This window comes from Anabrus simplex, chromosome 1 (assembly GCF_040414725.1).
Source record: "Anabrus simplex isolate iqAnaSimp1 chromosome 1, ASM4041472v1, whole genome shotgun sequence".
NCBI classification, from domain to species: Eukaryota; Metazoa; Arthropoda; class Insecta; order Orthoptera; family Tettigoniidae; genus Anabrus; species Anabrus simplex.
Window position 1 is genome coordinate 322,042,649 of NC_090265.1, and position 25,087 is coordinate 322,067,735.

Consider the following 25,087-nt stretch of genomic DNA (forward strand, 5'->3'; position numbering starts at 1 on the left):
GCCACAGACAAGGCCAATGTAAGTCAAGAGTAGCGCGCTGTAATAGATGTGCGGTTCCACACTTAACAGAAAACTGTGACAATACCACGGACATTTGTTGTGCACTCTGTCAAGGTCAATATTTTGCTTCAGATAAGAACTGTCCGGTGTACGTTAGACAGCGAGACATGAAAAGGGCAACTGCTTATGCATACATCAACAGAGCAGCAAAGTCATGGATACGCTCAGGTGGTTGCTACTGTACCACAATACAGTAGTCGCGAAGAATTTCCTCCTCTACCAACACAACCACTACAAAATTCATCTATTTATGTAGAATAACTTGTCCTGACTGACTGACTGACTGATTCATCATCGCCGAGCCAAAACTACTGGACATAAAAAAATGACATTTTGGGGATACATTCATATTAAGATGTAGGTGCTTGCTAAGAGAGGATTTTTGGACATTCCGTCGCTAAGGGGGTGAAAAGGGGGGTGAAATTTTAAAATGAGTGTATCCGTATAGCTATATAGATGTAAAAATTGGTATTTAGAATATTCTTTAAAAAGAAGGAAACACGTATTTTTTGTTTTCGGAAAATCCCAATAGGAGGGGTGAAAAAGGGTGAAAAAGGGGTTGAATGCCTTTAATGAGGATACTTATATCTCAGAAGCTGAAGATATTACGGACCTAAAAATTGGTATTTGCGATCTCCGTTGAGAATAAAGAAACACATATTTTTGTTTTTGGAAAATCGAGTTAATGGGGGGGTTTGAAAAGGGGGGTGATTTTTAAAATGAGTGTATATATATCTCAAAACTTTTAAAGTGTACGGATGTAAAAATTGGTATTTAGAATCCAATTTAAAAATAAACACATTTTTTGTTCTCGGAAAATCCCAATAGGAGGGGTGATAAAGAGTGAAAAAGGGGTTAAATGCCTTAAATGGGAATACTTATATCTCAGAAACAGAAGATGTTACAGACCTGAAAATTTGTATTTGGGATATCCTTTGAAAATAAAGAAACAGGCGTTTTTTGTTTTTGTAAAATCTAATTAATGGGGGGGGGGGGTAAATAGGAGTGACAAATTGGGGTGAATTTCTAGAAAGACTATATCTACAGTATATATCAGAAACGTGAAATATTACAGACATAAAAATTGGTATTTGGAATCTCCTGTAAAATTAAAGAAACATAGGTGATTTGTTTTTGGAAACTCCACTTAAGGGGAACTAAACAGGGGGTGAAATTTTAAAATGAGCATTTCTACAGTATATCTAAAAATACATGTTACCGAGGGGAAAAATAGTTTTTATCTCTATTGAAAAGGAAACATGTATTTTTGTGTTTTCTGAAAAACCACTTGGGTAGCGGGGTAAAAGTGACTGAAAGTGGAGTAGAATCCTTTTAATTAGGATACTGATATATAAAAAGCTGAAGATGTTACAGACGTGAAATTTAGTATTTGGAATTTCCTTTAAGAATAAAGAATACGTATTTTTTTCGGAAATCCCCATAAAGGGAGGAGGGAAATTGAAAAATTAGTTGAATTATTTGTATGAGGATACTATTATCTCAAAAACGAAAGATTTTGCAGACGTGAAAATTGATATTTGGAATCTGCTTTAAAATTAAACAAACACTTGCTCTCGGAAAATCCAATGAAGGATGTGGGATGAAAAATTGAAATTAATTGTATGAGGATATTTACATCTAATAAAAACTAAAAGTTGTTACGGACGTAAAAATTGATATTTGGATCTCTTTTAAAAACAAAGAAAAAAGCGTTTTGGGGGATATCATTTTAGGGGGCGGGGGTGAAAAAGGTTTATTCCTTTTATGTGGACACATATCTCAAAAACTGAAAATGTTAGAGTCGTGATAATTGGTATTTAGAAGATCCTTTATTATTAAAGATACAAGTATTTTTAACGGGAAATTCATTTCATTGGGGGACTGTGAAAGGAATTGAAAAAAAAAAGTGAATTATCTTTATGGGGATACTTATATATCAGAACTGAAGGTAACAGACGTGAAAATTGGTATTTGGAATCTCCTTTAAACATAAGGAAACGTGCTTTCTTTTTTTTTAGTGGGGGGGGGGAATCAACTTAACGGCAATGGGGTGAAAAATGAGTTGAGAACAATTGATTTTACTGTTCATAATGTACTTATCCTGATTATAAACTGATCGTTTTTAATCTTTCCTGGGTTCGTTTTCAAGAACCATCTTTTCCTTCGGAGTACATAAAGTTAGATTACGGTAGATTCTCCTGGCATGTAAATAAAAATTTAAACACATTGAAATAAACGATATGAATGATATTGGCCGTGCAATTGTTCACCTCTATAATAAGGTCAATAATTCACGGAAGTACATCATTTGTGTCGCCAGAAATCTCGCGCACTTTCCTACGCGCGACGATGGTGCTGGTCACATTGTCAGCAATGACAATGGCAGAGGATGTAATTTACCGCCAAGTAGCGGTTTTGCATCTTGCTGTGGGTTCCAGACCATCAATACTACTACTACTACTACTACTACTACTACTACTACTACTAATAATAATGTTCTGGACCGTCGTCAAAATGTGTGGATCGCGCTGGAAACGGGTCCTGGCCGGGTAATGACTACGATTGCAGTCCAGCCGCGGGTTCAGTATCGCCAAGGCACCCAAGACGATCAAGGATTTGATCCATATTAAAATGCTTATAGGAAAAGATGGCAAAGATTTAGAGACCCAACTGGCCTGGTGGAATACCTGGACCTAGCCCGGGATGTACGTAATCGATTGCTGGAAGGAAAGATTGAAAAATGGGAGGGACTTTGCTATAATCTCTCAGAAAACGAGTCAGATCACGAATTTCGACGGATTATATATAATACATTAAGCATTCAATTATAAATTTGAATTATAATACCGTAGCGAAGCACGGGTATCTTGCTAGTCTATAATAAACACTCAGTATCATACAGCTTTGCCATCAATGCAATCATCACAACATTATCCCATCTACAACATCAAGGTCAACAGGAACAAGCGCTATGCTCACCGCATCATGCCGCGCGTATGCAACGACAACTTCCCTCCCTCTCCACACTACGTCCTACCAAGGCCGCACATCTAGTTGGCCTTGGTCCTACTCGCCGGCAAGAAGCTCCCCCTCCCTCCCCAACTTACCCTCCCCCACACTAACGAGTGTTTGCTTCTCAACAATTGCCGATTACACCTATTAGTCAAAACCCATATCCTCCTCGTCCACATAACATTCCTGATCATTCCACCAATCGAAATAACTTCATTATAGAATAATTAATCAAACTTATCATACATATAATCACCTCGTCTCAGACAACACCCATAGAAGATCCCCTTGTAATTCGGCAATTAATATCTAGTTTAATAAATAAATTCAATGGGTTTTAACGTCCTGCAGTGGAATGCTAGATCTGCCATTGCTCATAAGGAAAGTTTAGAGCACGAACTTGGTTGCAGAGATATCAAGGTGGCAGCGATTTCCGAGACGTGGTTCAACGCATCAGAACTTATAAGATTTCGGAATTATAATATTCTACAAGACCATCGGCTCGATGGAAAAGGAGGGACAGCACTTTTCATGCAGTTCCTTTTAAGGTACTGCCTGTCATAGTGGGGGGTAGATCCTGGTATACAACTCGTTGCAGCACGTATCCATTCACCTGCGCTTGAGTTCAGATGCCTTTCAACATATTGTAAACCAGGCAGAATTATAACACCTGCAGTTTGGAATCAAATTTTATCTCCTTTGGCACCACCGTACCTTATATGCAGCGACCTCAACGCACACAGTACTACCTGGGGGTGTGCCTTCACCGACCGACAGGGTTGCAATATTTTAGAGACAGTCGACACTTTCAATCTATCCATATAGAATGACGGCTCACCAACACTAGTTCCGTCCTTATATCACCGTTCATTGGCAGTTCATATAACAATGTGCTCTCCCGCCATTGCCACAATCACCCACTGGAATGCACTTAAAGACTCGCTTGGTTCGAATCACTATCCAATACTTATAAACATTGATAATTCTCCTACAAGTAACCCCTCACCATATCCATCAAGCAAGTGGAATATGCATGGTGAAGACTGGATGCTTTTTACTGCTAAAATACTTGAGGAAACACGCTGTTTCCGGACCCAAACATCCGCCATGGACAATTATAATACCTTTGTTGACATGATGGAACTTGTTGCTCATATTTCTATCCCCCTGAGAAACCCTCCTGGTCAGAAAAACACCCCAACAGTGGTGGAATGCTGACTGTTCCCGCGCCATTGCTCTCCGGCGTACGGCTCTCCGGGAATTCCGAACACACCCTACCCAAGAAACATACCTACAATATCAGAAGATTTCTGCTCGAACTAAGCGATTTCTCAAGCAAACTAAGAAACAGAGTTGTTAAAAATACTGCTCCACATTGAATAAGGAAACTCCAATAGCAGAAGTATGGCATCGCATACGACATTTGCGCAACAGAAATTATAGTACTCAGGATTCGTCACCTGACACCTCTTGGTTAGAGGATTTTGCTGATAGAATTACGCCACCATCATCTAGTTATCCACCGTGTACATTTAATGAAGAGTACTCCGTACACTTCCTCTGTTCGCCATTTACAATCAGCGAGCTCCTTGTGGCCATTAAGAACTCTGCCAATACAGCACCGGGAATCGATGAAATCCGATACCCCATGTTACACACCTTCCTGACGAAACATTGCAGCTTTTCCTCCGGATTGTCAATGAACTTTGGTTTCAAAAATGCATACCTGAGTCATGGAAGACTCAAATTGTATTATCCATCCTCAAGCCAGGAAATCCACCGGGATATCGAGCTATTGCCCATTGGTAAAACGGTGGAAAGAATGATTAAAAATCGCTTGGATTGGTGGCTAGAGTCACAATCTCTGCTACCTTCTGCACAAAATGGATTCCGCAAGGGTCGTGGCACGTATGATAACCATGCCATATTAACCACAGCGATTCATACAGCTTTTCTAAATAAACACTACCTTTGTGCTCTCTTTTTGGACATATCCGCTGCGTATGACAATGTACGAATACCAATACTAATGGACAAACTGATTGCTCTTGGATTGCCTCAAACTTTTGTGTCTGGTATATATCAATTTATACATGTTAGATGGCTTTATTTTCGTTATAACCATAAACTTCTCGGGCCACGACGATCGACCCAACGACTCCCTCAAGGTGCAGTACTTAGTCCCCTACTGTATACTATTTATACCCGAGATTTGGAAAATATTCTGCTCTTAGAGTTAGCCTTCTTCAGTATGCTGACGACGTATGCATGTTTACCTCAGCGACGACAGTACCTGCTGCCAAGCGTCGTCTAGCAGATACTATGCAGCATGTAAATCAGTTGTTACATCACCATGGGTTAGACCTCTCTGCAAATAAATCCTCGGCAGTAATATTCACAAAAAGAAGAATTGAACCACCAATTTACAACTTCATCCTGGGATCACACAGCATCTTAGTTCAACCACAAACCAAATTTCTCGGACTTGTGTATGATTCCCGTCTCACGTGAACTGCTCATATGCAACATATTATTCCAAAATTGAAACAAGGGATCAATATCCTACGCACATTAACTCGAACTTGGTGGGGAGCACACCCATCTATACTCTTAGTGCTATATCGCACGCTGATAGATCGAAAATGGAATATGGAAGCATGTTTTATTTCAGTGGCAATAAACACCTACTAAATAAACTAGATAGTATTCAATTTCAGTGCATTCGCATATGCCTTGGAGCTATGAAAACCACGCCAACTAATGCTCTTCTCTTAGAAGCCGCAGAAATGCCCTTGACTATCCGTGCACAGTTTCTTTCAGATAAGTTCATACTAACGCAAACTCACACTTAAAATTCAACAGTTCTAATACCTCTTCGCAGATTACAACATTTAGCAGACGATCAAGACCGGCTTTCTTTGAATCAAAGATATTTCCTGTTGCAAAGTGTCACACATATAGACTCACTACTGACCCAAAACTGTCAAAAGAGTGTGGCAGACATATACGATATTCCATTTGAGCAGTGCATATGCCCTATGGAAGTGGATAGATCACTAACATATCTACAAAAAGATCACAGATTGGCGCAGTTATGTCAAGAGGATTTGACTCTCCGGTATCCTTCGTCTGTTAAAATTTATACTGATGGCTCAATAACACCAATAAGTGGCGTAGAATGTGCATTCTATTGTCCTGATCAACAATAAGCTCAAGGTTTTCGTTTGCCAAAACATATTTCTATCTATGCAGCAGAAGCTATTGCCATTATAGAAGCGCTCAAATATGCCAGACGATTCTACCGTAAGAGTATCACTATCCTTACCGATTCACTGAGCGTCCTTTCCACACTATCTACACCGCCTATCTTCCAGAAACCTAATATCTATCACATCAGTATTATTTAAAAAAATATATGAACTCCAAAGACGCGATTCTAGAGTAAACTTCGTATGGGTCTCAGCCCACATCGGGATACCACATAATGAATATGTAGATGACTTAACGAAGAAAGCATGTGTCAGTGGACAGGTCCTGAATACTCCCAGCAACTTCATGAATTATACAGTGATTATGTTCCAACGAGCCTATAGTCAGTGGTCACAGAAGTGGGAGGAAACAAAGAGCCACAAAGGTAAATTTTACTCAACGATTGAACAGAATCCCCCGCGACGTCCTTGGTTTGCACAATGGAACACTCAACGACGATTCATCTCGACTATCACTCGAATGCGCTTCAATCACGGAAGTTTTAGAAGTCACCTTAATCGCATCAACGTAGTGGACATACCATACTGTTCCTGTGATGGCCTGTCGATTCAGGACCTAAACCATCTCATTTTTGCATGTGCTCATTACCACGAACAGCAAAATGTGTTTATTACAGCTCTGCTTCACTCTAACCAACAGTTACCAACCTGTGTAAATACACTATTGGCGACCAAAAGCAAAAAAGTGTATACTATTATTGGGAACTATTTAACAACAACTTGTCAACAAATTTGATTGATTTTCTATGGAAATGTATGTGATTTTAATGTAATGATGTGCAACATCTATGTCTTTTATATATATTTCATACTGTGACAATGACTTGTAATGAATTATAAAGTTCAAACCAGTGTACTGTAATATCCAGGTGGCTGTTTGGTCTGTAACTGATCTAAAGCCAAATAAATTTAAAAAAAGGGCCATGACAGCTGCCTTCCCGGCCCTAGTCCTTTAGTGGTAACACAAGGAAGGAAGGAAGGAAGGAAGGAAGGAAGGAAGGAAGGAAGGAAGTACATCGCCTTGTAAAACTGAGCTAAATGCGATATGACTGACATAGATTGCAACACATCCCCACCAATTTGTAGGAAAACTGTCAGAGAAAGAAGGAGGAGCATTAATAAACAAAAAGAAAGGAAGGCCTAGTTTGAATGTCTTAAAGTACTGGAGGTAGTGTATTATTATTTGAAGAACAAGTCCAACTGGTACAACTTGGCAATCATCCCTTCTCAACTCTAATCAGAAGGGAAAAAGAAGAAGTGGTTCGATTCTTAATTTACTTTAATGTTATTGTTTCTACGTCCCAATAACTACTTTTGACGGTTTTATGAGACGCCGTGATGCCAAAATTTTGTCCCGAAACGAGGCTGACGTATTTGAACACATTTAAATACTACCGGACTGAGCCAGGATCGAATCTGCCAAGTTGGCGTCAGAAGGCCAGCGCCTTAACCATCTGAATGTTCGATTCTTCGAAGAATGAACAAAAGAAGAAGAGAACGGTCACTAAGGCCGTGAAAATGAAAGACTCCCTAGGGTTCGCGAATTTAATACCGTCGGGATCAGAAAAGAACAAGAGTTGACTAAAAGTAGTCGGATAGAAACGGAAACCCGTCGTATATCTGCTTTTCCTTTACCTGCGCCGTAGGCAACTACGGCGATGTTAAAGGTGTTAAATCATGAATTTTATCATAGTGTATTTAAGAGCACATAGAGAGAATACCTATCTGTTAGCAGAATCATCATCATGAAAAGTTTTCAATCCCCTCCCTGAGGGGGAGGAGCGGGCCACATAGAAGGTCTGGCCAGGAGATTCGGCGGGGTTGTGGGTTTAATGGAGTAGGACGGTGGGCTATGTTAGAAAAAAGTGAAGAAATTCTGTATGTCAACACCTAGCTCGTATTTCATACACTAAATCACAAAAGTATTCGACCACCCTATTATGTTTTTTGATTTGAAGTACTCTTCTAACATTTGAAGCCCAGAAGGAGCAATTACCAGTCCATTTAGTAATGTGAATATTGACGTGCAATGTAGCATACACAAGTCGCCGTAAAATGTAATTAACTGATGCAATTTTAAGTTTATTTATAAGGCACCGCAATATGTAGCCACGTAAATATTCGGGCACTTGTCGCGCAGGCAGGAATAGGTGGGATTTGGGTAGAACAAGCTCATTTTGTGCTTCGTTCCTGTTTTTTAAACATGAACGTTTTACGGTACGATGGGACGAAAAGGAAAAAAATACATCATTTGAAAAGAGACAACTTGTTGTTTTCCATCATGGTAAAGGGCGCTCTGAAAGAGATATTGCCGCACTGTTACAAATAAGTAAGAGTACTGTACGTGACATTATAAGAAGATTCAACAGAGAAGATAGAATTGAGGACAAACCCAAAACAGGGCGACCAAGGAAGCTGAGTAGAAGGGAGGAAACTGGAGTAATAAGAAAAATTAAGAAAAATCCAAAGTTACCGGCAAGTAAAATTCTACCGCTGTGCTGTAGGAACATAGGAAGGAAGTTCACCCTGAAACTGTGCGGAGAATTATCAAAACAGAAGGGTATAATGGCAGAGTGAGCAGGAAGAAACCCATGGTCAATTAGAGAAATAGTGAGAACATATTGGATTTCACGAATCAGCACATAAATAAACCTGTCGGTTGGCGGGACGAAGTATTTTTTGTAGATGAAAGTCAAGTGCAGATGTTGTCTTCAAGCAGAAGAACTATGGTTTGGAGAAAACCAAATGAAGAGCTTCAATCGCAGAATCTGCAACCCACAGTTAAACACGGAGGAGTCATGATTTGGGGCGCCATTTATTCATATGGGGGGGGGGGGGGGGCGTATTAGCATTCATTGAGGGTAAAATGGACAAGCATAAGTACCTGAATATTTTAAAAGAGAACTTACCGAAAATTGCTGAAAATTAACGGCGTTTGGGAAAGTTCAAATTATATCAAGACAACGACCCGAAATAAAAATCCGATATTGTGAGACTATGGACGCTGTATAATTGCCCTGAAGGTTTGGATACACCTCCTCAGAGTCCAGACTTAAAGCCTACTGAAGATCTATGGGATGAACTGAAGGGAAAATTGACACAAACGCCAGTGACATCAAGGCAAGCTTTATAGGATAGAATAACGGAAGAATGGAGTCAAATAAGTTCAGATTATACGAGAAAACTCATTCAAAGCATGTATAAACGCTTGGAGCAAGTGATAAAGCAAAAGGGACTTCATACAAAGTATTGAAATGTACTGTGGTGTGTTTGATTCACATGTCGCCCGAAAACTTTTGTGGCTACGATACTGGGCGTGTTTCTTTAAGTATTATTGTTTATGTTGTTTTTGTTATTGTATTTATTACATGTGTTCCGTTTCAATTTATGCCAAGATTGTTCCTATATTGTGTTTTTCTGTTAATAAAGGTCTAAAAATAGCACAAAACACTAGTGCCCGACTACTTTTGTGATTCATTGAATGTAACACGAATCGAATAGGGCAGCCCCAGCTGGCAAGTGAAGCACGTTAAAATACATTCCATTTTTTCGAGATCGGGTGAGTTGGCCGTGCGGTTAGGAGCGCGCAGCTGTGAGCTCGCATCCGGGAGACAGTGGGTTCGAACCCCATTGTCTACAGCCCTGAAGATGGTTTTCCGTGGTTTCCCATTTTCACACCAGGCAAATGCTGGGGCTGTACCTTAATTAAGGCCACGGCCACTTCCTTCCCATTCCTAGGACTTTCCTGTCCCATCGTCGCCATAAGACCTATCTGTGTCGGTGCGACGTAAAGCAACTAGCTAAAGAAAAAAAAATTCTCGAGAAGTTCTTGTCCGATTTTGAAAATAATTACGGTGCTGAATTTGTAATGTTTGTAGGTTTAAAACTACGTGTAGATAACAGTCTAGTTCCATTTTAGAAAACAAGTTAGTACTAGAAGATAATGACGCCAAGAAAAAATGCGGTAAATCCAATTATGAGCCCATTGATGCCATTACTGAAAATGAAAACAGAAGGTTACCTTTAACCGCTCATGAGTTGAGGTGGACAACTTAGCTGAATAACCCTTTATATGACAGTTAATAATCTCTTTTTATTCAACTGTGTTAGAAAAGAAAAACTAATAAAAACCATTGGTGCAATTTTTAATGACGTAAATGAAGAAAGTATCTTCGTAGGTTAGCTTAATCCCTAGTATGCTTAGGATAAATGAGCTCTGGCCAAATCCTAATAATGTTGAGAGAGAGAGAGAGAGAGAGAGAGAGTGTGTGTGTGTTAGAGTTGAATGTGTCAGGGTTGCGGCCTTCGGTTCCGTGGATCTCGCATACGATTCCCGGTGGAGTAGGAAATTTTAGCTGTTCCTGGTTGATTCCTCTGGCTTGGAGACAGGATGTTTGAGTTTGTCTCAATACACGCAACACAACACACTTAGAACCAGACAGAAGCAAACAGTAGTGAATAGATCCCTACCACGTAGGACTGTCGTCAGGAAGGGCATACAGCTGTAAAACAGAGCAAATTCCGCATGTAGTGTACAGTTCGCACCCTTGACCCCACCACGAAGAAGCGGCGGAAGAATAAGAGAAAGAAAGAAGGAGAGAGAGAGAGAGAGAGATTTCTCACAGAGAAATCACTGGGTCATGACGAGATGAATTCATAGAACCGCATTTTGAGTTCTATGTTGGTCACTATGGCGAGTCACTGGCACAAGTGATCAATTCGATGGCTGAGAACGAAAGGGTTACAACAACAACAAAAAAGCATTTTTGAAATTTTACCATAAATGCATAGCTTATTTCGACCTCTACAACCTCTGAAAGTGTTACAACGAAAAACCTAATGCATTCATGCCAGGAAACATTTCTAACGATTTCCAATATTCTGATACTAGTGGCTTTGGTCAATTTGAAAGGGTCATTTTGAGTTGTAACTCGTTTCCATATCATAGTGAATGATGTAAGAACTAGGCACACACCCATTTTCATAAAAATGGTGTAAAAATAGAATTTGTGAAAGGCAATCTGTAAACTGCTAAAATCTTTAACTATTCTCCTGAAAAATCATGGAACTTGAACTGTAACTCTTTCGTTCCCGGCCATCGATTTACCCTGTCAAGATGAAACCGGATGTGTCGCGTCTGGTCGAGCCACTGAAGTGAATGCGTGACAACATGGGATTAAACCGAGAAATCCGAGCGAATACAGGACACTTGGTAACTCTAGGTCCACCTCCACAGTGTAACGGTTGGCACTATACGATGTCAGCCTCAGAGGCCCAGGTTCGATTCTCGGCACTGTCACAGATTTAAGATTGACAGGACGATTGGTATGTGGTTTAAAATGTATGTACAGCTCACCTTCCTCACAGGTGTGACTAAAAAAACGTTCCAACACCTCGAGGAATTTGGTCCACCTCCATGGTTGAGTGGTCAGTGCTTGGCCTTCGGGTTCGTCAGATTTTAATCGTAAACGGTTAATTATTTTGGCTTGGGGACTGGATATTTGTGCTGTACCTAATATCGCTGTAATTCGCACACTACACACAATACTATACTTCACGCAACTTCCTACAAACTGCTGACGCCGCCCACCCTCGTCGGAGGGTGTACCTTACGATGGCTGCACCCAGTTGTAATAGCCACATGAAATTAATTATTTGTAACACCAGAACGTATCGTACGAACATCTATAAGGAGCATTCGATTCATCTTTCTGTTGATGGCAGGTGATACTTGCACAGACGGAGCTATTTTACGCCCATATTTTAATTCGAGAAATGAAGAGTAGGACATAGCAGTGGTATGCATCGAAAGAGAAACCTCACACTCTGACCTTTGTGCTCAGAATACAGTGATATTCCTAGATATTCCATTTCTCAGCACAGCTGCAGACGTATCTAATTTTATCCTGGTGAATTACATAATTTTAGCAGCTTTACAACCCTCGCAAGCACGAGCGCCTACTTAACCAGCCTACATGACGCTAATTTGCCACTTTTAACAACATGAAAATGTGGTCTGCAACAAAACTACTGTATGTTCGAATCCAGACGATTGCATAGACCTTCCGAGAGAAAGAAATAGTAACGAAAGTTATACATTCAAACAGCCAGTTCATTTGAATGTATTGGATGTGTAGTACAGATATCAGAATGTCGGCCATTCACCGCTGTACTGTCGGTTCGCAACTCGGTTAGCTTATGAGGATTGTGAGCTAGTAAAGTGGAGCAGATTATGTCCGAGATATCTTGTTTGAACGATTATTTTTATTCTAATACTGATTCATGATGGGAATAAGACGAGTGTATTGGTTCTACGGGCCAAAGGGAACATTTACCGACGGCTGCCTACCCAGAGCGTCAAGGTTTCATTATTAGACCGGGGTTGCTACTTTTTTTTTTTTTTTTTTTTTTTGATTCACATAACTCTTCATTGCCCTAGCAAGACTGAATTTCAGACCCACAATCCAGTTTTAATTTTGTGACTAAACACGGATAAAAGAGGAAGGTAAACATTGGTTATTAGATCTTAGCAGGCACATTGATTACGACAGATGTAGCTAATAGTTAGATCACCTACCTTGCAACCAGTTGATCTCACCAGGAGGGAAGTGTGAAAACGCGAGTCCGATGTCTTACAGAAGTGACAAAAGTGAAAATTGCTCAGATCCTCCCACTAAGTAGTTTATGCTTCACACAGGTTATTTTATCATATAAAAATCAAGACATTCAGAATCTGGAAGAGAAATAGCCGATCTCTTGCTAAAGTGGAAGGACCAAGAAATTCGGGAACGCAACAGGACTAATGACTTAAAATTTGATGATAATGACGATGACGACGACGATGACGGCAGTGAAGAGAAGGAGGAAGACAAGGAGAAGAAGAATGATAATATGTAGATTATTTCATTATTTCTTAAGATTTACTTACAAATTAAGTTACTCAGTCTATATCCATCTTCTGTTTTTCGGGGGCCGAGAATTTTACTCAGATTATTATTATTATTATTATTATTATTATTATTATTATTATTATTATTATTATTATTATTATTATTATTATTGCCCATTATTTGAAATCGGATTTCTTGGCGGATTTTTAGCGGATTTTTAGTAGTATTTAGCGGATTTTGAAAATATAAGTTGTGCAACACTGCATGTGACATGGTGGTACATTAATAACCGCTGTAGTCGCCATTATTTTGAATGCAAGTAGCCTATACAAATGTGCATGCATTGTGTCATACAGGTGCCGCATGTCAAAGTATGGTGTTCCACGCCTGTTTCACATGGTCAGTGAAATCAGGAAAGGTTAATGTTGGTATTTGATGACGCAGAATTTGTTCCATATGGACTCAATGAGCGAAATGTCTGAAGATCTGGTGATCTCGCTGGTTGACGCTCTGTAGAGCACGCTGGGCGACAGCGGCGGTATGAGGACACGCGTTGTAAAACAACCCCTTGAGTACTGCGAGCGAATGGCAGCACAGCCAGTTCAATCACCAGTCTGGCGAACAAATCCGCTGTCAAGGTTCTTGGGATAACGACGAGGGTGCTTCTGCTGGTGCAATTCCAGTCAGTCGACGATGCAGACTGCTTGGTTCCACCTGGCCTCCTCCTGACTAGTGGTGATGGTGGTGATTATTGTGATTGTGGTGATTACAACTAGGCAACTATCCTCTATATAACACTAATCAGAGAGAGAAAAAGAAGGGATCCGACACTTCGAAAAATGAAGGTATCGGCCGAAGGAAGACAAGGGCCACGAAGGGCGTGAAAATGAAAGACTCCCTAGGCCTCCATACGTATTACCGTCGGGGTCGGGAAAGAACAAGAGTTGACCAAGAGAGGTCGGATAGGATAGATGAAAGTGAGGAGCCTGGCACAAGTAAGTGGAAGGAATGCCAGGACTCAGCTAAGGGCTCCGCAGTCGCCAACCCACGCTCCAAAGTTCAGAGCCCCTGGGGCCCCTTTTAGTTGCCTCTTACGACAGGCAGGGGATACCGTGGGTGTTATTCTACCGCCCCCACGCACAGGGGGATCCTTCTGACTAAACCATGGTCACTACTGGCACCAAGACAGAAACGGCTCTCAGCTGGGAATAGAACAGATCTCCACTCTGCCCTCTAGTAAGGTCTAGTTTGACACCACTGAAGTCGCAGATGACAGTGATTCGGATTTAGTGGCATGAAAGCTACAGTAGATCTGGCTCGGAGCTGACCCTCAAGTAATCGATTTCATGCAGTTCCCTGGTGCCAACTGAAGCTCTGATGGCTGCCGAAGATGCAGTATCCATCATAGCCATCCGGCGTATACGGCGGTCTTCCCATTCCGTAGTGGCTCCTGTGCGGACGGACCCCGGTCTTCTTGAGAAAATGCCTTCCCGCGACCATTGTTGCCAACACTGATGCGCTGTGGAGACATCCTTCCCAAACATTTCTGCAATATGACAGAAAGAAAATCCATCTTTTCGTAGCCCTATTACACGGCCTCGTTTCAACCCAGGCCGGGCTGAGTGGCTCAGACGGTTGAGGCGCTGGCCTTCTGACCCCCAACTTGGCAGGTTCGATTCCGGCTTAGTCTGTGGTATCTGAACTTGCTAAAACACGTCGGTCTCGTGTCTGTAGATTTAGTATACTGGTACGTAAAGGAGCTCGTGCGGGGCAAAATTTCGGCACCTCGGCGTCTCCTAAACCCGCCAAAATAGTTAGTGTGACGTAGAAATATTATTATTATTATTATTATTATTATTATTATTATTATTATTATTATTATTATTATTATTGTACCGGGCGGTACACCTCCACGCCGCTAATTTAAAATGTGCGCCAGTTGAAACTCCCCTGCTGGAGGAAGTCTGAACTTTATTGACGGTATTAATTTTCTACTTTCTCAGAAGATGTCACTACCTGTAAATTTTGGAGTTTTAGAACTGTGTCATTTTTGATGTGTTTTTGTTTTGCTTGAAGTAAGAAGTGTGAATTTTCTCTTCTAGAGGACACTACTGAAGAACTACAATAGTGCACCCTAGTGCGAAGAAAAAGAACTGTCCTTTGGAGAAAATTTAATTTCAAAAGTTTGTTCCTTGCTAAATTTCTTTCAGTCATTGTTTAAGTTGGCAATATTGCCCTTTCTTTCCCCTTGTTTTAAATCTAGCCAATCCCGAATTTCTTAACTTAATTTTCCACCAATAATGTGTTTCTTCTTCATCTTGTGTAGGGGTTTCTCTTTATTCTCCAATAAAGTGATTGTGGGCGGGTGTTCTCATTCCCCTAACGCCTAGAACCTTCCGTGAGAGTATATAAACTGCTGATTTTAGGGTCTCTGGGCCACTTCTGTTCCATCTTTCAGTGTGTAAAGTACATAGCAGGGGGCGGGAAGCGCCTCTTTCTTCGGCGGCGGTCAACAACCAGGTAATGGCCGATTAATTACTTATTTTCTTGCTTGCTCAGCAGTTTAACTCTCGGGGCGGGTCCGAAGCTTTTTCCATTATGTAACCTTCTTTAAAATGTAAAGAAACTTGTATCTATTTCATCTTTTAAACTGCATATCGGGATAGAGAGTGCTGTACCCTCTCGAGCTCCCAATCATATTGTTTTGAGGTGAACTTATCTTTCTCAACCTATTCTTCGTTAATATAATGTAAATTGTTCTTTTCTGAAGTCACCTCTGTAGTATGGGATTAGCCCTTGCATTAATGGCCTAGTGCCAAGTAGGTTTTAAATAAAGTGTATTAGGAGTGCGGAGAGCCTCCTTTCAAGTTGGTATTTTAGAGGCCATATAATTAACCTTTTCTCACTTAATAGGCCTCAGTAGATTGGGTATTTTACCCATGTGTTTATGTCCGTTGAGGACAGCTTGAAGGTCGAGTTTGGTGTGGCCTGGGAGAGGCTTAAAGTTGAGAGCGAGTGGCTCTTTTTTTTTTGAAAACTGAGTGTTGTATGCCTCGAGGAGGCTTTACTGTGTAATTTGGAGCAAGTGCTCCAGGGTTTGATTGGGGTCTTCTGCCCCGTTGGTGAAATTTGTATATCGTAAAGTAGGGCGAGTTGCTCAAGAATTGTGTTTTCAGGGCTCGAAGCCCAAATCCTGTAAATACTGTAATTGTACTTTGTTGCCTTGCTACTCCGTACCTGCCATTCTTGTTTTTTTCTGAATTTTGGAAAGAAAATATAACCTTGTTAAACTTTTACATTAACTTTAATTCCGTAGTTGGAGACCTATTCACACCCGCACCTTCTTTCACCTCTACCTACCACGGAAATCTCCGTAACAAGTGGTAGCAGAGCGTGGTTGAATGGGTCTCATTTTAGCCCCTTTTGACGGCTAAATATTATTCTGTTCCGAACTCTAACCATTTTCTCAGTTGCTGGAATTTTTGAGGTTTTCAAAATTGTTCTGTCACCATGCCTGGCCCTCGCGATGTTCTTCATCTTAACTATTTGCGCAAGGAGGAGTTGATCTATGAGTTAACTATCAGAAATGTACAATCTGGAGGCACGGTTGCAGTAGACACAAACAAGCTTAGAGAATCCCTAGATTTGCCCATTTCCATCCCCAATTTGGGAGAGAAAGAAATTGACGACTCTCTTTCCACGATCACGGAGAATATTACTGGGCTAGCTTCTGTAGTTAGTTTTTTTGATGAAAATGATCCTTCTCCTAATCAAATTAAGCGTGTGCAAGCTAGGCTGTTTCATTTTTCAAATAGAGTTAACGATCTGTTGTCTCTAAAGTTGAATGACGTTCAGAAGAAGGAAGCTAGTACGCTGCTTGAAAATATGTCTGAATTATCTAGCAAGGTCACTCAATTGTTAACTGGGGAAGTTCCTCCCAAAACTGATCTACCCGCCACGATGAATGTTGGGAGCGAGGAAGAGCCTCCTAAGGGAGAAGTCAATAGGATAACCGTTGCTGCTCAAACTATCTCTGCCCCATTAGACAACGAGTCTGAACGTCGTAACTCATTGACTAATGTACGTTCTGAATTAACTTCTTTGCCACTTAAACCTTTACCGACTATGTCACCCGGGTTTAGCAGCTTGCCTCATCCATTGGCAATGTTGCTCAGAGGTATCTCTAAGTTTTCCGTTAATACCACCAGTGAAGTAATTTCATTTTTAAGATTTCTAGTTGAATTTCAGGATCATGCCCTTGTGTTTTCTCTTTCTCCATGTCAAATTTTGCAAATTATCTATCCTTATGCAATTGGTATTCTCTCTGACAAAATAGTAAGAGCCATAGCCGAACAGTCATCTATTGAAGATTTTCATGCACACCTGCTTGCAAATTTTATTCCCGCCCGCGCGAGGTCATCTCTGATTCAGAAGTACTATTACCGTGTACAACGCTTGGATGAAAACTTGGCTGATTTCATACAGGACATTAAGTTTTATACTAGGGTGTTTGCTCTTCCCTTCCCTGAGGATCAGATTGTACAAGCCATTGTGGAAGGTATTTCACCATCTTATAGATCATATTTGTGTTTCGCGGCGTGCCCGCAAACCTTCTCTGAACTTGAAGCATTGGCCGTCTCAGCGGAAGGAGTTAGATACGCCGATTCATTGCGTGTAGCGAAAGAACCCCCGCCTTCTTTTAGTAATACTCGGCCTCCACCTCGCCGACCAGTCACACCCCGTAAATGCTATGCTTGCGGGTCGCCCGACCACCTTCGGAACAAGTGCCCATTGCTCAAATCTAGTGTGACAAGGAATGGAGCTGGTTCATCACAAGGCTGTTTTAAATGTGGGGCTTTCTCACATATTGCCAAGAATTGTCCCAATTCGAATAGCACCCCCTCCTGCTCAACTTCTGGTGCAACTTCCAACAACAATATAAAGTGACTAGTGCCTTCGGCTGAGTCGATTAATCCATCTTCACGAGACTCAGCCCCGGGTAAACAGATCGAAAAATCAGGGAAATTTCAATCTTCAAATCCATCCCTTGAATGCCCCAAGGAGTGTCTTAGGATTGCGGCAGATACCCCCGCACCGGTTCCTTTTCTTAAGATTGAGTTAAATAATGAACCTGTAACAGCTCTCTTAGATTCAGGCAGTGTTTGTTCGATTATTTCGGCTGAATGGTATTCTAAATTGAAATCTGTTTGTAAACTACCTGACTATGTCTCATCTCCTGTTCAATATGTTTCGGCTAATTCATCTCCATTAGAAATTCTAGGTTCCGTACAGGTCAAAATTCGTATTTTTAAATTTACATGGAAAACCAAACTGTTTGTGGCTAAGCATTTGTCTTGCCCCATCATACTGGGAGCGGACTTTATTTCTCACACTGGTCTTGTGCTCGATCTTCAGAGTAAGTCGTGCACATTCAAATTTGCGTTCAATTGTAAAATTCCCTTGTTAAAGTGTAATTCTGTATCATGCTCATCTATTTCGCCTACCCAGGATGAGATGTTGTTAGACCTTAGACATCTACCTGAGGAGCAGGCTGATAGTATTCGTAAATTATGTCAGTCATTTCCAGAGGTGTTCTCTGATACTCTTGGTGTTACTGACCTTATTGAATACAAAATTGAGGTCACGGATTCGATTCCTGTCCGTTTTCCACCTTATAGGCTATCTCCACCTAAAATGAAGGCTCTGAAAGAAATTATCGATCAGATGTTGAAGGATGGTATTATTAGGCCCTCTAAGTCAGCGTATTCTTCGCCTATTTTTCTAGTCCCGAAACCCCAAGGAGGCTTCAGGCCTGTCATTGATTATAGGGCTCTCAATCGGAAGGTGGTGTTACAATCTGTGCCCCTTCCCGACCTTCATTCTTGTTTTTCATGGTTCCGTAAGGCCAAGTTCTTTACTATCTTGGACCTGAATCAGGCCTATAATCAAATTCCCCTTGCCGAAGAGTCTAAACACCTTACAGCGTTTGCCACGGACTGGAACTTATACGAATACAACCGCGTGCCTTTCGGGCTCCCCACGGGAGCAGCTGTACTCACTAGGCTACTAGATAGGGTCTTCTCCGACATCAAATTTGAGTACTTATATCACTACTTGGATGATGTCGTCGTATTTTCAGAGACTTTTGAAGAACATCTAGATCATCTGCGAGAAGTCCTCGATCGCCTTCGTAAGGCTGGGTTAACTGTCAAGTTGTCCAAGGTTGCCTTTGCTAAGCCCTCTATGTCATTCCTAGGGCATATTGTGTCACCTGATGGTGTAGCAGTCGATCATTCTAGAACACAGGCCATCCGTGATTTTAAACCTCCCAAGGACATTAAAGGTATCGCCAGGTTCATTGGTATGGTGAATTTCTTCAGGAAGTTCATTCCTAATTTCGCTAATAGAGCGGCGCCCTTAAACCTTCTTCGTAGGAAAGGCATCAAATTCGAGTGGGGACCTTCTCAACAAGCCGCTTTTGAAGATCTTAAATTAGCTCTATGTAATGCCCCTGTACTTGCTATGCCTGATTTCTCGAAGAAATTCATCGTCCAAACCGACGCGTCGTCGTCAGCAGTAGCTGCAGTCCTTCTTCAAGAGACTGAACTAGGGAGGCGACCCATCGCCTATGCATCTAGGACTCTATCGGCTCAAGAAGCCAAGTATTCTATCTATGAGCTCGAAGGGTTGGCAGTCTTATTTGCCTTAGAGAAGTTCCGTCTCTATCTGGAACATGTCAAATTCGACCTGGAGACAGATAATCAAGCCTTAAGCTGGGTCTTAGGTAGGCCGCGTCGTACTGGTCGTCTAGCCCGTTGGGCCATCCGTATTTCTGCCTTCCAATTCGATGTCAGGCATATCAGAGGTACCGAAAACATTGTTGCTGATGGACTAAGTCGTATGTTTTCCAACGACGTCGAGACCCATGAACCGGTCGACAGTTCATCACCTCCCGAGTCCATACTATCTGATGTTAATGCCATCTTAACTGATGCTCCCATGCTCTTTAGGGATATCGAGAAATACCAACGTGAAGATCCGACGCTGGCTCCGATAATGGAAACCCTTTCTTCTGGGGAACATGTGGTCCCTTATGTTCTGAGGAATGGTGTTCTATGTTGCCCCTCGAGGCATGATAAGATGATGAAAGTTGTCGTTCCAGCTGTTCTTGTACCTATGATCTTCAAGTACTATCACGAGACCCCATTAGCAGGGCATCTTGGTATCTTTAAAACTCGTGAAAAGATTCGTGAAATGTTCATCTGGAAAGGTATGGACGGTGAAATCCGTGAACAAGTAAAAGCTTGTAAATCTTGTTTGCTCAGTAAACCCACCATGTCCACCAGGGTAGGCCTTTTGTCTTGGCATCAAGCGTCGCGTCCCATGGAACGCTTGTATATTGATTATGTAGGAACCTTCCCCCAGTCAAAGGGAAATGCCAACAAGTTTATCTTTGTATGCGTAGATGGCTTTACTAGATTTTCCTGGTTATTTCCGACTAAGCTGGCTACCGCTCAGTCTTCCATTACTTGCTTAAATTCTATTTTTGCCTCTTTTGGTCCGTGCCAATATATTGTGTCTGATAATGCTAAGGCGTTCACATCTAATCTTTTTCGTAAATTCTGTTTCGACTTGTACATCTCTCATGTAACTACTTCTGCTTATTACCCTCAACCATCTCTGGCTGAACGGGTTAACCGTAATCTCAGGTCCGCGCTTATTGCCTATCATCATGAAGATCATTCCAGGTGGGACACGTCCTTGCATTGGTTAGCTTTTGCTTTGAATTCGGCGGTTCATGAATCACATAAATTTACTCCAGCCTCTTTGATGTTCAAGTTTGTTCCCAATACGCCGCTCTCTAACCTCTGGTCTCTGAGTGACATTCTACCCGAGACAATAGATCCGGACCACATTAAAGATCTTTGGAAGAAGGCTAAAGCCAATCTTAAAGTGTCTCATGAAAAGGTTAGGGAAAGGTATGATTGTGGACGGAGACCCACCCCTTTGAAGGTAGGTGACCAAGTTATGGTCAAAAACTTTGTTCCCGTGGGCAAGCTTGCCCCCAGATTTCATGGGCCTTGTATCATTCTCGATTTTCTTACGCCGGTTACGTTGTTATTAAGTAATCCAGCCACCGAGAGGATATTTAGGGTTCACCTGTCACAGGTGAAACCGGTGTAAATTTTGTGTCAACTTGCTTCATATAATCGTGAAAGGAATATGAAGGTTATATTTTTTTTTTGAGTTTCACCTTTAAGGCTTTCTGCCCCTTCTATAAAATTTAGCTTCATTTGTAAGTATTTTTGTAAACCCTCCCCGCACCGTTAAACTGCCATTCTGTCCTTACCACGGCCATTACCACGCTCCCGTCTCCTGCTATACACACTGTGGCTTGCTTATATTAAATGCCATGGATATCTGCACGCCGCTGGCCCCTCAACCTCTCCACCAAGCCTGTGCCCTCAAAAAATGATGATGGTCCAACAATTCTGCCGCCTAGTTTTAATGTTTCAGTGCCCCCGCAGCCACGTGGCGCCGTGCCGAGACTGGGCTTGAGGATGGGCCCCCTCGACCCCAGCGAGGACGACATGTGCACGGCGAGCCGGAGCTCTCCTCCCGACCAAGGCTGATGTGCGGCGCACGACTTGCTACTTGCCCGCAACCTGTATATGTTCACCGCGGGCGCGGCGTGCTTCAACACCACTGCTCCCCTCATGGTGCGGGCGAGCGGTATCTCAGGGTACTTGAGGGGTCCGAGCGGCCTCTCCTGGACGCAAGTGGCAACGGCCGATCTGGCCATTCAACTTAGTTTACATCAACTTCATGGTCATTCCAGTTCGACATTACTACCTTCTCTTGGATTTTTCTGCAATACCTGGTGGACTTAGAAATTTTTTTTTTCTCAACTTTAAAAACTAAAGTTTATCTTCTGAATTCAACTTCTGCAAGCATAAAGACTTTACTTCACCTGCAACAACAAAATTTTGAAACTGAATCAAACCATATTAAGAAAATCTTAAAAATATTTCGGCAATTAATCTCCATATCTACATCAAAACTTGGACCTTGTTTTCAAACAGTTTTCATGTGTCACCCCTGGAGGAACTTTTGGGGGGGGAGGTCTGTACCGGGCGGTACACCTCCACGCCGCTAATTTAAAATGTGCGACATGAAACTCCCCTGCTGGAGGAAGTCTGAACTTTATTGACGGTATTAATTTTCTACTTTCTCAGAAGATGTCACTACCTGTAAATTTTGGAGTTTTAGAACTGTGTCATTTTTGATGTGTTTTTGTTTTGCTTGAAGTAAGAAGTGTGAATTTTCTCTTCTAGAGGACACTACTGAAGAACTACAATAGTGCACCCTAGTGCGAAGAAAAAGAACTGTCCTTTGGAGAAAATTTAATTTCAAAAGTTTGTTCCTTGCTAAATTTCTTTCAGTCATTGTTTAAGTTGGCAATATTGCCCTTTCTTTCCCCTTGTTTTAAATCTAGCCAATCCCGAATTTCTTAACTTAATTTTCCACCAATAATGTGTTTCTTCTTCATCTTGTGTAGGGGTTTCTCTTTATTCTCCAATAAAGTGATTGTGGGCGGGTGTTCTCATTCCCCTAACGCCTAGAACCTTCCGCGAGAGTATATAAACTGCTGATTTTAGGGTCTCTGGGCCACTTCTGTTCCATCTTTCAGTGTGTAAAGTACATAGCAGGGGGCGGGAAGCGCCTCTTTCTTCGGCGGCGGTCAACAACCAGGTAATGGCCGATTAATTACTTATTTTCTTGCTTGCTCAGCAGTTTAACTCTCGGGGCGGGTCCGAAGCTTTTTCCATTATGTAACCTTCTTTAAAATGTAAAGAAACTTGTATCTATTTCATCTTTTAAACTGCATATCGGGATAGAGAGTGCTGTACCCTCTCGAGCTCCCAATCATATTGTTTTGAGGTGAAATTATCTTTCTCAACCTATTCTTCGTTAATATAATGTAAATTGTTCTTTTCTGAAGTCACCTCTGTAGTATGGGATTAGCCCTTGCATTAATGGCCTAGTGCCAAGTAGGTTTTAAATAAAGTGTATTAGGAGTGCGGAGAGCCTCCTTTCAAGTTGGTATTTTAGAGGCCATATAATTAACCTTTTCTCACTTAATAGGCCTCAGTAGATTGGGTATTTTACCCCTGTGTTTATGTCCGTTGAGGACAGCTTGAAGGTCGAGTTTGGTGTGGCCTGGGAGAGGCTTAAAGTTGAGAGCGAGTGGCTCTTTTTTTTTGAAAACTGAGTGTTGTATGCCTCGAGGAGGCTTTACTGTGTAATTTGGAGCAAGTGCTCCAGGGTTTGATTGGGGTCTTCTGCCCCGTTGGTGAAATTTGTATATCGTAAAGTAGGGCGAGTTGCTCAAGAATTGTGTTTTCAGGGCTCGAAGCCCAAATCCTGTAAATACTGTAATTGTACTTTGTTGCCTTGCTACTCCGTACCTGCCATTCTTGTTTTTTTCTGAATTTTGGAAAGAAAATATAACCTTGTTAAACTTTTACATTAACTTTAATTCCGTAGTTGGAGACCTATTCACACCCGCACCTTCTTTCACCTCTACCTACCACGGAAATCTCCGTAACAATTATTATTATGTCCGGCTCCATGGCTAAATGTTTAGCGTGCTGGCCTTTGGTCACAGAGGTCCCGGGTTCGATTCCCGGCAGGGTCGGGAATTTTAACCATCATTGGTTAATTTCCCTGGCACGGGAGCTGGGTGTATGTGTCGTCTTCATCATCATTTCATCCTCATCACGACGCGCAGGTCGCCTCCGGGAGTCAAATCAAAAGACCTGCACCTGACGAACCAAATCCGTCCTGAGATATCCCGGCGCTAAAAGCCATACGACATTTCATTTCATTATTATTAAACCCAGTAAGCGCTATTACTGCCTTCTTCGTCGCCTTAAAGTCATTTTTGACTCACACTTACCTCACAACGTCAACATCGGACGGTGACCAGCGCTCACGACGTGTACAGCGCGCATTTACAGTGAACGTGCTTTGCAAGGCCATAATGGCGCTACTAGCACTACTCTTCGTCGACAAACGCAGACATTTGAATAAGCGCCATATTTCAGATGTGCAAACACACCTCCCGAATTTCATTTATCTAGCATGACTCCTTCTTGGTGTTGGGATTTCATTTTCCGCCAGTGCATATCGTCCACTTCGACTGAGCAGCAATGAATCTGGTTCGAGTCTCTCTAGACTCATCCATTATGAATCTGTGTTAATTCTAACAGCAGGCTCATTCTCCAACAAAAATAGCTGAATAGTAGACGTGGAGAGGTATAATCTTACGGAATGACCTGAGACTCACTCATTTCACAGCCCCAGTGCACTACATTGATGTTTTAAGAGATGACGCTTGGATTGAAGGAGAACTGTTAGAAGAAGCAGTTGATAGTTTGGCCATTTCACTCAAGAATGAACGAGGGGCCGATGACCTTCGATGTTAGGCCCCTTAAAACAACAAGCATCATCATCATCATCATCATCATCATCATCATCATCATCATCAAGAATGAACGCTCAAGCTCTTCTGATTTTTGTGATATGGAATCTGAAGCCATTGGTGAAAATCAAGAAGAATAACTTTATACTCGACCGCTGGAGGAAAACGCAAGTTAGGAAGTGTCGTAAAGCCGTAACGCAGCTGAAATGCGCACTCGGAACATCAATAACCACGTCGGTGTGGTATTACACCTTCAGTTGCATAAGTAACGTGCTCATGTAAGTGTATCTCCATTACTACTTGCATTGAGATACTGTTTGTTTACGTAATGTATGATAGGAGTCTTGGATCTTACAAAGGTCTGCCATGTT

The 25,087-nt window shown here is 41.7% G+C and overlaps 1 protein-coding gene across 1 annotated transcript in view; it reads right to left on the reverse strand.

The window, feature by feature from the left end:
- LOC136856750 (putative fatty acyl-CoA reductase CG5065) overlaps window positions 1-25,087 on the reverse strand; it is a 616,710-nt gene that overhangs the window by 209,819 nt on the left and 381,804 nt on the right. The gene's annotated exons all lie outside the window — the stretch shown is intronic.